This window comes from Sphaerodactylus townsendi, linkage group LG01 (assembly GCF_021028975.2).
Source record: "Sphaerodactylus townsendi isolate TG3544 linkage group LG01, MPM_Stown_v2.3, whole genome shotgun sequence".
NCBI lineage: Eukaryota > Metazoa > Chordata > Lepidosauria > Squamata > Sphaerodactylidae > Sphaerodactylus > Sphaerodactylus townsendi.
In genome coordinates, this window is record NC_059425.1 from 22,897,522 (window position 1) to 22,912,482 (window position 14,961).

Below are 14,961 nucleotides of genomic sequence, written 5' to 3' on the forward strand. Positions count from 1 at the left end.
GAAAGTGATGCTGTTTCAGGGTAGATTCCCAACCCACCCCCCAAACAGCATCATTTTCAATGTTGGTTGCTGTGAGTTTTCCGGGCACAAGTCCGGAAGTCGATCTATGGTTACCAATCTTGATCCTCCTTGATCTCAGATTGCAAATGCCTTAGCAGACCAGGTGCTCAGGAGCAGCAGCAGCAGAAGGCCATTGCTTTCCCATCCTGCATGTGAGCTCTCAAAGTACCTCAGGCCACTATGGCTTGAAAGTGGGCAGTAAAAGTAGCTTGGACTATTGGACTCTGGTCTGATCCAGCAGACAAGTTCTTATGTTCTTAATAGTAACCCCAGGATAAGAAATGAATAATTGAGAATCGGTATACTGAGGAATAATTTTTCGAAAACGCATTGATGCGTGGTGCAATTTTATGCCTGATTCTCATTCCTTTCTATATGGATGGTCGATATGGGAAGGTGCAACTTTCATTGGAAGTCCCGTACATGGGAACCTAATAATTTTCTATGTGGAATTATGAATGGACTATGACTTTGGGACATTGACATGGGAACCTAATTATTTTCTATGTGGAATTATGAATGGACTATGACTTTGGGAGATTGACAATGGGATACTACCATCACCATTGCAAGGGACACAAGCTTCTACGAAGTGCGCCGGGTTTGGTGAATATGGTTGAACAAACTGGAATCTTCTCATGATCATGGTCCCAATCATTCCACGTTTCAGCACTGGCACTTTATATTTATAGACATTTAATTTGCACTTAATAGAACATAAGCTACGGATTATAAGATGCTTGTGTGATTTGTATATTCTGCAATAATTACAACGTGTAGATGTTTGAATGGGATTATAGGATATATTGTATTTATAATTGAATCATTCATGCATAAAATAGTTTGATGATAATTCTAGAGTCCTTTATAATAGTAATAGTGTCCGAGCTTTGTGTGCCAACTGATCCGTTCCACTTTGTCAGGGCTGTTCGACAGTGGAATTCACTGCCTGGGAGAGTTGTGGAGTCTCCTTCTATGTGGAGGTTTAAACAGAGGCTGGATGAACATATGTCGGGAGCAGTGGTATACCGCCCATGGGGACATGTGGGGTGACATGTCCCCCAAGCGGAGGCCATTTAGTCACGTAGGGGGGCAGACATGGCCACACCCCTCGTCTCCTGTTGAATGTCTATACTTTGTGCATTTGGGGAATGCTTCTGGGAGGGGGAAAAACCATGGCGCGAGCTGGGCTGGGGTTAGAGGAACATCCTGGAAATGACTGCAACTTAGAAAGGCCCTTCCCTCCGCCTTTCGCCGCTTCCAGGCCAGGCGGAGTGGTTTTGGCTTTTAGCTTAGAGGAGTTAGAGGAGTTTTAATGGTTGAATGCCATCTGTTTTTAAATGGTTATGAACTTTGAGCGCTGCATTTTAACTGGTACCAATTTTTAGCGTTTTACTTTGTTTATCTAATTTGTCTGTGGTCATTCATTGTTGTAAATCATTCTGGAAGGCTCCTCCGGGAGGAGGAGGCCCGGTATAAAAGTGGGAAACAAAACAAACAAACAAACAAAAAAAAAAACAAACAAACAAACAAACAAACAAACAAACGAACAAACGATCAAACAAACAAACAAACCAATAAAAGCTCCGCCTCTTTGGGTCCCCTCCTGCCACAGTTACAGTGGGATGCAACTTTATGAAGCTGTAGGAGTGGAGAAGCATGGAGGGCAGCTGCTCAAGGCTGGGGCAGCCCCAAACAGGTGCCATCACCCCAGGCTAGGAGGAGGATGTGGAGTGGCTCCTCCGCAGACAGGAGGCAGCCCCAATGTGTGCACCTGATGTCAGGAAAAAAGGGCCTGAGTCAAGGGGAGACTTGTGGCTTCTAGGGGCTCCAGGAGCAGGTGGTGGCTTGGTGGGTGGGGTGGGCAGGGAGGAGGGATCATGGGTGTCCCCATCAAGCTGCTTCTGTTTCTTCCAGAGCACAGCAGCAAGCAGGGTGCTGGCTGCCTGCAGGAATGATGTCGGCCACAGTGGGAAAGGAGCTGAGGAAACGGGGAAATCTGTCTTGCAAACTTTTGCTTTGCTGTGGACAACTTCCAGACAATTAAGACTGGCATCCATTTAACCCTTGCCGTGTTCCATGAGACTGGGCTGTACAGGATAGCAAGATTATGACAGGTAGGGCAACCCCTTCCGCGATCCGACTATGGCTTACTTAGGTATCACCATACTCTACGGGGCTGTAGCAATATTGGCCATTTTCTCCCTTACATAACTCCTGCCTTATACCATTTGTATCTAAGCAACACTTTCTTTACCATCTTTCCACCCTAAGCCAGAGGTGTATCGAGGGAAAATGGAGCCGTGTGGGAGGGGAGCAGAAAATTCAGATTTTACCCCAGGCTCCATTTTCCTAGATACACCTCTGGTTGGGAGTGTTTTGATTGTGTACTCTTGCATGGCAGGGAGTTGGACTTGATGGCCCTTGTGGTCTCTTCCAACTCTATGATCTAAAATCTAATAAAAAAACCTGGAATCTCCTGGGCTGTAATTCATATGAGCCATTTCCCACTGTATTTTCCCTCCCTCCGCTTTGTCCAGGAAGATTGTCTCTCTTAGAATTGCCAGAGTCAAAAATTCCTATATCTAGTCTGCTCAAACTAGAGCCCCTGGCCCAGTTTTCACTGAACTGTCTTTGGTTTGCTTGTATTGTGCCCAATGTCACCTCCCTCTGCAACCAGTGTGGGTACTGGATCCTGCCTCCTTGGACCTTCTTCTTCTGGATCAGTTAGAATCCCCTCCAACATCTACTTACTGCTATTCCAAACCTATCTTTAACTTCTATCTAAATCATAGACTTCTCAAAACTCTGTGTGTTCGTGTGTATTTTTGCCAAACGACGAGAGTACCTTTTATCATTTTTACTCTTTAATAAAGTTGCGAAAACTTTACTTAAAATCTGGTTTCCTGCAGATTTCTGAAGGGAAAAACCCCTGTTTAACTTGGTAGTAAAGATCCCAGTTGCCCGATCTCTCACACTGCTAATTCCCCAACCTAAAAAGGACAGACCCCCAACTCATTCAGATAACAGGAACCCTCTGACAGGAAGATCCTCTTTCTGAGATTTCATCATTTTTCCTGAGAAGAAATGGTGAAAACAATGTGATCTTTATCTGCTCCCTGTGCATTGCCAACCTCCTGCCCTGTGTGCAAACATCTGTGTTATATGATGACTTGGAGTTCCTTCTTGGCTATTAGCCATTTCAAAATTGAGGCTAATAAATACTGAGCACGGGGACCAGATGTGATAGAAGGCCGGAGCTTTTGCACTGAAGAAGACGAAGCTGCTGTTCAGGTGAGCCAACAACTTTTCTCCGCAGGACAGGCATACTATTTAAAATTGATGGATGCGTGAGAACAATTGGACATAAATGGTAAACATTTTACTGCATTACTTATCCCAGGTATAGTGGTATAGTGGTTAGATTGTGAAATTTATCAGGGGATATTAGAGAAACCCTGGGTTCAAATTCCCACTGGGCCATGAAACTCACTGTCTCAGCCCAGTCTATTTCACCAGGTTGTTTGGAAGCTAACATGTATACCTAAATTCATTGAATGATTGAAATGTAAAAGAGAGAAGGCAGTATTATGTGTGCAAAGTACTACCAAGTTGCAGCCAACTTATGACGACCTGGTGGGCTTTTCAAGGCAAGAGATTAACAGAGGTGGTTTGCCATTGCCTTCCTCTACATAGCAAGAATATCCTGGCATTCCTTGATCTCCCACCCAAGTATGAGCCAAGGCTGACCCTGCTTACCTTCTGAAATCTGATCAGGTCAGGCTATCTGGGCCATCCAGGTCAGGGCAGAAGGCAGGTTACCACAGGGTCAAAGATGTCTCTCCTCCAGAGTCAGCCCAAAGATTTTTTGCTGTCCTGGGCACCAGCGCAGACACCCTCTCCTTACCCCACCAATGTGATTCAAGGAGGAAAGCCTGCCACCTGCTGTTGTCACCATTCCCACCTCATGTGCGACCTATCACTCCGGCAATCATAGAATCATAGAGTTGGAAGAGACCCCAAGGGCCATCAAGTCCAACTCCCTGCTATGCAAGAACACACAATCAAAGCACTTCTGACCTATGTTCATCCAGTCAAAGCTTCAGTGAGCAACTTACTTGGGGCAGGAGGGTCTCGCCATGACATAATTATGTTATTGGCAATGCACTGATGTAACTCCCCACACTTTTGGAAGCCACATTAGCACATTGGAATGCTGGCCCCTCACCCCTATTTTCCCATGGTTTTTTTCCCCTCACACCCAGCTGAGGGGTAGCAAGGAATCCTCCTCCCCATCAGGTTATGTTTGGGCAACCCTACCTGAAGCCTCAGGGTTGCCAAACTCCAAGAGGGACACAGAGATCTCCAGCAATTACAAATTATCTCCAGACTAATGAGAACAGTTTCCCAGTATAAAATGGCTGCTTTGAAAGGTGGACTCTAGGGCATTTATACCCTACTTGGCCGGCTGCCCTCTCTTAACATTTTAATCATGCTCTATCTGCCATTTCAGGGAGCTCAGTAGGCTTCAGTGGGGTCGGTGGATAGAAAATTCCATTTTGCTGAACGTAATAGCACTGTGGTCGCTGTTCCCTTCCCAACTGGTTTAACAAGGTTTTGCGCCAGCCTCAGACCACCACTGCAGACTAAGTCCAGGGTAATCCTGGTTTGTTATGAGGAGTGACAATTATAACTGTGGTACAATGTTCAGATTTCATTGCTATTCAAATACACATTCTTATTATTTAGTGGCCAACGACTCTGGAAGACGAGCCATTAACTAACTGGCTCTCTGATTTTCTCCACAGTCCACAATGAAGCAACTTGCTGTTCTGCTTCTGCTCTCTGCTTTCCTCCCACAGGCCAAACTGTGTAGTAAGTATGTGCTGGGAAGATGGTGGGTTGAGGCGCTGGTGTGGAGTTGGGGATTAGGCTTGGTTAATACCCTAGAAATTCGGTAAAATTCAGATTTATTCAGGCATAAAATTATCTGTATGCCCGAATAAGACAAATAACATATTCAGATATACCCGAAAATTCGGGTCCCTCTGATTGATTTTTTTTTGGTGGTTTTTTGCATTTAGGCCTGCAGGGGGTGAAGGTTTAAAACTAACGGCACCAAGATTTCAGGGTATCATTTGGAGATTGTCCGCATGATATCACCCAGGTTTGGTGAAGTTTGGTTCAGGGGGGCCAAAGTTATGGAACCCCAAAGGGGGTGACCGCATCCCCCATGATTTCCAATGGAAGCTAACAGGAGATGGGGGCTATCCCTTTGAGGGTCCAGAACTTGGCCCCCCCCAAACCAAACTTTACCAAGCCCACATGGAATCAACAGGACAGTCTCTGGATGAGACCTGGAAATTTTGGTGTTACTAGCTTTAAAAATGCACCCCTGACAGGCACCCCAAGAAATTTGCCCAGATTCTCTGCTTTGCAGTGCTTTGCCTCCATTGTAGCCAATGGGGAATTTCTGGGTGTGTAAGCAGGCTGCACACTTTTGAAGATAGAAGTACCAGACTTTCAAGGTGGCTCCAGGAGGCCCTCCTGGTAATAGCAGTCAGTCTTGGTGAACTTTGCTTCTGGGGGTTCAATTTTATGGGCCCCCAAAAGCCTTATTTTGTTTCCCCGCTCCTACATATGAAGCCTGCTGGCTGAGTTCTCTCAGAACCCTCCCACCGCCCCCATAATACAATTCTCTGATTGATTCAATAAGATTCTCTGTCTGCATATGCCATATGAGTGTTAGAGAACATGGAAGGGTGAAAGTTCCATATTTCTATGCAGGGGACATTGGAACATGTTGGTGTTCTATTTACCTTAAAGGGTTATAATTGTAAAGGGTTATGATTGTAGATTCCCTTCCATCTAAATTTACGTTTTGTTGTATACATAGGCCAAAGCGGCATCAGTTCACTGAAGCAGGACATCCTCATTTTGCTAGCAAAATAGGAAGGGACTTCCTGTCTTTCAAACTCACTGCATCAGAATCTTCCCCAAAGCTGCAAAGAAATCAAGGAGTCTCAAGAAGGGGCCACAGGTGAGAACTGAAGTCTCTGTCCATCCCAGAGAAAATGTAATTTCAACCTATATTAAGGTCCCATTTTATGACTCTGAAATAATAACATTGATCAATAATGCACAGCAGTGAATAATCTTACGTTAAACAATGTGATATCATTGTTTTAATCCTTTCTTTTAACATACCACCTTCGGGGCCTGTGCAGATGGGTTGTATTCCCTGAAGACAGAAGATGGCGAGGTTTACCAAACTTTCTGTGATATGACCACCAATGGAGGAGGTTGGACTCTGGTGGCCATGAGAACAACATGTATGGGAAATGCACTGTGGGGGATCGTTGGTCCAGTCAACAAGGGAACAACCCCAACTACCCAGATGGAGATGGAAACTGGTCCAATAATTCCACATTTGGATCAGCTGTGGCCTCAACCAGTGATGATTACAAGGTGAGGAATTCTTTCTAGAGTTACAGGGAGTAACCTTTTTTGGCATATCTAATAAGCAGGGATCTACAATTCCTATCAGCTCCTGCCAGCATGGCCAATTGGCCATGCTGGCAAGAGCTGATGGGAATTGTAGTCCATAACACCTGGAGGGCCAAAGGTTCACCACCACTGTTCTAGAACATGTGAGGACCAGACTAGAATGAACCATAGATATTATCATTAGGTCATAGAATCATAGAGTTGAAAGGGACCATACAATCCATCTAGTGGTCCAACCCCTTACTCAATGCAGGTTCAGCATTGAGCATCCCTGACAAGTGTTCGTTCAGCCACTGCATGAAAACTGCCAGAATAGGAGCTCACTACCTCTCTTTCCAGCTAAAATATCTAAATCATGTCTGGCCTAGCCTGCCTTTTCGTTTAGCAAGAAGAAGCTTTCAGTCCATGTCACTTCATGCCACAATAAATCTGCCCAAGTCATTGTTGAGGCTGTAAGAATACCACCTTTGTTGAATTGATTGCATAGAAATTCTAACACCAAGTTTAGCTTTTCCTGTAGACTTTCACTTCTCAACACCAGTAATTAAAAGATCTCAGGCAGAAAGTTTTCATTCCACTCATTTTTGAAATTAAAATACCAACTGGATGCAGCAAAGAAACAAATAAATAAAACCAGAATGATAACCTGCTACAAGACAGGCCCAAACAAAACAACAGTACAAAACAACAGAACTAGCTCAAAATGTAAATAACAACTTAAAACTTATGCTGGACAATGATACTTATGACAAGAGGGTGGGTTACTGGTGCCCTTAAATCTTCCCACTGACTCGTGCCTTGCCTGAGGAGATTTTTCCCTCCAAAATTCTAGCAGTCAGGCTTTGACTGAGCCACCCTTTTGTTTGTCAGTATGTGACGCAGTAGTGTGAATGTGGTAATTTAGACTTTGTGTATACATTTTGTGTTTTCCCACTTTTATAAATTAAACAAGAAGAATGATCTTTAGTTGTTCAACCAGGTCACTTCACAGACAGGAATATTAGCAGCCAAAATAACCTTTTACTTAATATCAGAAAATAAAATAATAAACTGGCACCAGAGGCTTGTAAAGTTTAAACAAAGAATCAAAAGGTTGTATTTACATGACATAAATCAGGAAGTCTAACAAGGATGAACAAGGCTTCAGGTTCAAGCCCAGTATCACCAGTTAAACAATCACAAGTAACAGGACTGGGGGAAAGCTCGCAGGAACAAGTGAAATGTCCTTCCAGCAATGCCAGAATATATAGTATTGGGCTACTAGATGGCAGCTTCAAATAGTCATTGATTCTTGCCCTATTCTCAAACATCATGTTCAATAATTGTCTTCCCAACATTGCTCTTCTTTGCATTAATATTCTGTTCTGTATGTAAATTTATTGACGTGCCTCTTTTTAACAACAGCCAGTTTGCTAATGGGTCTTTAAATATTTCAGTTTAGACACCTCCTTTCCCCCTTGCTTTCCAGAATCCTGGCTATTATGATCTGGAGGCACAAGATTTGGGCATATGGCATGTTCCCAACAAAACTCCAATGAAACAGTGGCGAGATATCTCCCTCTTGAGGTATCACACTGAAACTGGCTTCTTGGCTGCTGAAGGAGGCAATCTTCTCAGGCTGTACCAGGTAATAATGACTGCTTGGTGACGTGGCATTTCTGCTTAATGACTCAGCATTTGGCATTCAGGACAATGGGGGTGAAGGCAAGCACTCATGAGACTGATGGATCTTAGTGCCCTGTTGTGAGTGACGGGGACTTACATTCAACAAGAACTTGCTCTTTCTGTAATTAAATAGTAAGAGAGGTATTGCAAGATATTGTTATGCCCTTGTAACATAGGAAGTTGATTCATATATTAAAATCAGTAATCACCTCTTGTTCTAACCTGGATTGACCAGGCTGGCCCAGTCTTCTCAGAACTCAGAAGGAAATCAGGGTTGGCCCTGGTTAGTACTTGGATGGGAGACCACCAGGGAAGTCCAGAGCTGCTACTCAGAGGCAGGCAATGGCAAACCAACTCTGTTAGTCTCTTGCCTTGAAAGCTCTATGGGGTTGCCATAAATTGGCTGCAACTTAATGGTACTTTTCAGCAGCAATCACCTCTCAGTTTGTTTCTCCTTTCAGAAATATCCGGTGAAATTTGGAATTGGCAGTTGTCCAGCTAACAATGGCCCAGCAGTGCCTGTTGTCTATGATAAGGGAAATGCCCCAAAGACAGCTGAGTATTACTCTCCAAATGGGCGGAGTAAGTCTTTTTTATGTGCTCAGGTTCTACAATCGATTTCCAAAAATCTGCTTTGTGTCAAAACAAGTCGGAACCAACCTGAATTTTGGTGTCTCTAGAGAAAAAGATGTGAGAAAAGGAAACTGGGTATTATAAACAGGATGCAAAAGGGCAGATGAAGGGGGCCTAAATGCCTTGTCCTTCCCCTTCTACATTTTTCTGTCAGTAAGAAGCAAAGGCATGAAACTCCTCTCTTAGTACTCAGATCTCTAACTGGAAACTGCAACCTTTCTAGTTCCGTACTGATTAGGTGCATTCTTTGGTGCAGCTCTCATTGATCAGATAAATAGTATGGTGTAGCGGTTAAGAGCACGGATTCTTATCTGAGAACCGGGGTTTGATTCCCCACTCTCCACCTGAGGGCAGAGGCTTATTCAGAACCAAGTGTTTCCGCGACTCCTACATTCCTGCTGGGTGACCTTGCCAGTCACAGTTCTTCTAAACTCCTCTCAGCCCCTACGCTCACAAGGTGTCTGATGTGGGGAGAGGAAGGAAGGCTTTGTAAATCACTCCTGCCCCTTCCGCGACACGAAAATAATGCAAGCCAAACCACTTTCACAACTGTTTGCAAGTGGATTTTGCCATTCCGCACAGCTTCAAAGAGCATTGAAAGCAGTTTGAAAGTGCATTATTCTGCATGTGCGGATGAGCCCCTGAGTCTGCTTACAGGAAAGAAAAAAAAAGGGGTATAAATCCAAACTCCTCCTCTCCTCCTCCTCCTTCTTAACACAACTCTTTGACTCTATCCAACAAAAGGGTTTTTCCACCTTGTGTTCTAACTGTAGTCACTTTCTTTAGTGGACCGTCTGCAATAATGTTATGTTGTAATTATCTTCTTTTTCAGGGTTTTCCTGCCCTCTATACGTCTTCTTTGTAAAACTCCATTTTGCTCCTGTCTTTTCTGAAAGATTCAACCTAAGAGCACTAGTATGCTCTGAAAGAAACGACATAATACTTTTCCTCCCCTGCAACAGCCCGTCTACAATTCGGTGACATTCAACTTGCTTTTGTTTCTGTTGCACCACAGGTGGCTTTTATTACGGCCTTTAAAAAACTTCAGTAACTAACATTATCGCTATAAAAATCCATTGCCACTCTCTATCTATTCCAATTGTAATCCAATGGAGAGTTGCAGGTTTGGCAACAACTCCAAAAATAAACGCCTAATGCAAGGAATAGTGCAATTGATTTATGATCACTATATTCTTAAATCACAACTATAAATGTCCTATAACTAAACAACATGCACGTATACAGGTGAGTTCAGAACATTGAAGTATATCAGCCAAATATAACTAGGCGTCCCATTACTTAGAGAGACTTCAGATCAAGTCTATGTGGTGAGGCAACGGTAAGCTCATCAACGCCAAAGAACGTGGAGAATGGAGTCCAAATATCCGGCTGTGAGTTCTTTTGCCGCATGGCTTATAGCTGCACAAGTCCTAAATCTCCACGCTCAGACACAATGAGAACTAAATGGTATCAATAATCAGCAAACCATACTTCTCAATAGCTGCGAGCTCTCTTCAGTGCATTCTTGCTGCAATAATTCTTTCCAAAGTCCTTTAGATTATGGCGATATATTTCCTAAAATCCAATAAATAATTTCATAAACACTAAAAGTCTATATATATTGTTTAAACAGTCATTGTACATTTTTATATATTAAACATATATGGCTAATTACATAAATATACACATTACAAGCCAATATTGCTAGTAACTATTTTTTTTAATTCAATACCATGTGTAATAAAAATCCCTTCATTCTAAAAATTTTCATTAAGTTATTAAAATTGAAATAATTAGTATTATAAATATTGTGTGATATTATAAATATTAAATACCATTAAATAATACCAACCACCAGATTAAATATTAATTTAATTTAAATCATTCTCCATGCAGTCCCCTATTGCAGAAGGCTTACTAATCCATACTACTTATCCTTCATTGGATGTTCCCTCTTGGAAACGTGATGTCTTTACCTATATCTCAGGACAGTGAGCCCTATACTAATGCAAGAGCTGATAAATCACTTACAATGTTAAGTTGATCAGTAGCTCTAAAGATAACAGCTGAAATCTATATCTTTGTTTAAACCATTTTTACACTATTGAGTTTATATATCCACCGAGATACCTGTTGAAGTAGATTTCTCTAATGTCTATCTTCCTTCCTGTCCTGCCTGTATGACATATAAAACAATAAATTTGAAGTCCCCTGTGAGTGATTATATGTAACAAAATGTCTGCTAAAGGACTTCAGCTCTCTGCTTTATTGAGCTAATATGCTCTTGCTAGCTCTCTCCCTTTAAGGAACGGGTCGTTATTCCAATGTATGCCAGATTACATGGACAGGGCAGCATGTAAACGCAAGACTGTCTAGCATTACAAGAGGAAATTTGACGGATGTCCCAAATCGCTCATCATTGGGATCTTTACTTTTTAGTATTATGCCACGCGACAAGGAGGTCTGCAGGCTGTCAGCTGTGGGATTCTAGCCGGGGAGGGAGGGAGGGTGGAGTCCATAGAGACATGGGTGGGGTTGAGGGTGCTGAGGTAGCAGTCCTGTTGCCTCATCATTTTTATATCGCTTGAACCTATCCATGTGTCATTGATATGGGTGGGGTCAGGGGTGCTCAGAGACAATGAGGCAGCAGGATTTCTTGAGACAATGAGGCAGCAGGACTTCTAACACCAGTGGTGACACATGGACAGGGTCAAGGGGCACGAAAACAACGAGGGCAGCAGGACTTCCTGGTCATGGGGTCGACGGCACCCCCCATGTGACCAGAAGGCCGGGGACAAGGTGCCCCTTGTCCCTAGGTAAATACACCACTGCCCAGCACCATCTTTGGGAAGATGGTTGTCATTCTCTATGGAAATGTGTCATTTGAAACTGACAGGCAAAGAATTTCTGTGGGCTGCTATAAGTCACTTCCATCAATAAAGTTATTTTAAGCAGTGTCTCATATAAAAATCTCACTCCCATCCCTTCATTTTCCTTCTTTTCCTGATCTCTGTGGTTCTTTCTTGTGGCCTCTCAGATGAATTTGTTGCTGGCTTCATTCATTTCCTAGTGCTTAATAATGAGAAAGCAGCCATGGCCCTCTGCGCTGGGGTTAAAGTCACTGGATGCCACACAGAACACGCGTGGAGTATCCCGCTTGTCTCTTAGCCTTAACCAGGATGATTCTACAACCTCTTGTCAGCAGACTCTATGTCTCGTGAACACCAATTAGTTGGACTCGAAATGTTTGAATAGTCAACAAGTCACCTAGACAAGCTTGAGGCCAAACCTGTGTGGCTCCACAGAAACATTCGCCTCATATTTAATGTGTTTGTTAATCCATTTCAAAATGGTAGACCACTTGTTTTCGCCAAAATAACACATTGCTGCTTCGCTCTGACCTAATATAGCTCTAGCCCCTCTATTGTGTATGTATTTGCAACTTTTTTTTGAATATATTTTATTGCTTTCCCCACTTCCAGTGAACAAGCAAGAGAAAGGAGAACAAAATTAAACAGCATTATAACATACAGAACAAGAGTAGGTTCATCTGTCATAGACAACCATAACTAAGTAATATAATTTACTAAATAAAAAACGTATATGATAATATACAGTCCCATCTACTCAGCCCTATTATCCTAAGACTCCTTTATTACTTGTTCTTCTGTATTTCCCCACCCCTCACCCATCTCTTCCCGACTTCCTCTCTACTTTAAGATCATAGCGTAATATCTGTGTTAAGGTACAAATTATGCAGCAATTTTTTTTACAGATTTACTAAAAAACATATTCCCTGGAGTAATCAAGTACGTCGTAAAACAATAAAATAACAACCCAAAAGAAAAAAATACGTTCTTTTTTCCCCAATCTACTTAAGCAAACTTAAAGATTAACCCTAAAAGCAGGAGTTTTATATAACAATGAGGTATAGTTTATCCAGGGTTGCCAAACTCTATAGTAGTCTTCCGTTGGCTGGTCTTTAAATCAAAAAAGAAATTCTATCCAAAATAAAAAGCTTTTGAACTTTATTCCTCCAATCGCCTACTCAGGTTGTCTCCGACTTCCACTGGTGCAAGTACTGTCCTGCTGCCTAAAACATATGAAATAATAAATATTTATTATCTTGCTGTAAATTTTTTCTTTGTTATTGTATAGGACCCAAAGATAAGTAATACTTTGTTTTAAAGCTAACTTTCAGTATTTTACTATTTGGGTATGAATCACTGACCAAAATTTACCCAATACCCTACAGGACCACCATTGAAAAAAAGGTTCCTTTGTTTTGCCACATTTCCAGCAATATGGTGGTATTTTGAATCTCATGTTATTTAATATCGTTAAGCTATATAAGCCCTGTGGTGAACATTTTATGTTATTTTCCCACAGGATGAATTGGGTGTAAGTCTGTAGATATCTTTATATTATTTATTCCATTGTTCTATGGTTATTGTCTCGTTGGCATTTTGAGCCCATTTAATCATGCTTTATTTTTTATCACCTCCCGTTCTGTATTTTGTATTAACAGAATTTTATAAATTATGCTTATGCTTTTATATCAGTTTCTGGTTAAGGCCCGTCTAATTTATCATTTTTTCTTTTCTAGGTTCCATAACTGCATATCTGCTTTTAAAAAAACTACTTTGTAATTGAGATAGGTGTACCATTGGCATTCCCCGCTAATAATGTTTCTGTTTTTTCAGTTTGGCATCTCTAGGTCCCATTGAATGACATCTTGGTATCTCATCTCACTGGGTCTCACTACGCTCGCCACCTTGTGCTTCCAGACGGAAAACCTAGGGTGGTAATTTGTTATAGAAGATATTTCTGTATTTCAACCAGATTTTTAATAGCTTTGGTCTAATAAAGTGTTGTTTAAAGACTTTATCGACTGGCTGATTTTTTCTTTTTTGTGGCCATAAGTATGAGTGCCAACCATTAGGTAAATTATGTCCTTCTAGGTATAACAATTTATAATTTTGAAGTATTATCCATTCTTTTACCCACGTTAGGGCAGCCGCATCATGGTATAATTGAAGATCGGTTGTGCTAACCCCCCTTGATTTTTATTATTTTGTATTGCACACTTATACCTGACCCTCGTTTTTTCCCTCCCAAATAAATTTAGATATTTCCCCTTCCATTCCTGAAGCTGACTTTGAAGTTATAAAAGGTAGGCTTGAAAATAAAAATAGAATTTGGGCCAAAATACTCATTTTAATAATACTAATCCTACCTAAGATGGAAGTTTGTTTATTTGACCATCTTTTAGGTCTTCTTTAATTTTCTTCAACCATGGTGGAGCATAATTGTTCTGGATCAAATTTTAATACTTGCTTCTAAGGTAATTCCTAGGTATTTTCTTTTCTTTTCTATTTTAATATTTGTCTTATTTTCTAATTGCTGCTTTTTTCCTTTTGGGTCAAATTAATGGCGCAAAACATTTTAGTTTTGGTAATTGATTTTAAGCCCTGCTAATTTCATCAGATTCATTTATAATGTCCAGTATATCAGAAGCTTTTCATTGGGGCATCTATTATTAAAACTAAGTCATCTGCATAGGCCAGCACTTTGAACTTATATTTTTAAGTTGTATCCCTTTAGGGCCTCATAATCTCTATTAGTTTTCTTAATAGTATTTCTAAGGTTGAAATAAAAGTAGGGGAGATATGGGCATCCCTGCCTGGTAATTCCTCTTTCTTCTATTTAACTTATTTGTAAATTCCCCATTAACTTTAACTATGGCTTTGTTTTGTATAAATTGTTTTAATTGCTTGAAAAAATTCATCATTAATACCCATATATTTAGTACTCAAGCATGTATTCCCAATTAACCTCGACAAAGCTTTCTGCATCGAGAAATATGATAGCTGTAGGTAGTCCCGCTTATCATTTAGATATTCACTATGTTTAAAATTCACGATATTATGGGATATATGTCTTTTGGCAGGAATCCTGCTTGTTCTTCTGTAATATATAGATTGAGCATCTTTTTTTTTAAAAACGCTTAGCTAATATACCTATAAAAAATCTTATAGTCCAAATTCTTAAGAGGGAGATCGACGGAAGTCTTTCGCTCTAACGGTGTTTGTTCCT

The 14,961-nt window shown here is 41.3% G+C and overlaps 1 pseudogene; it reads left to right on the forward strand.

Annotated features, from left to right (window-relative positions):
* Nucleotides 1–3,319: 3,319 nt before the first annotated feature.
* On the forward strand, nucleotides 3,320–12,033 carry LOC125436979 (annotated as a pseudogene).
* Nucleotides 12,034–14,961: the final 2,928 nt, after the last annotated feature.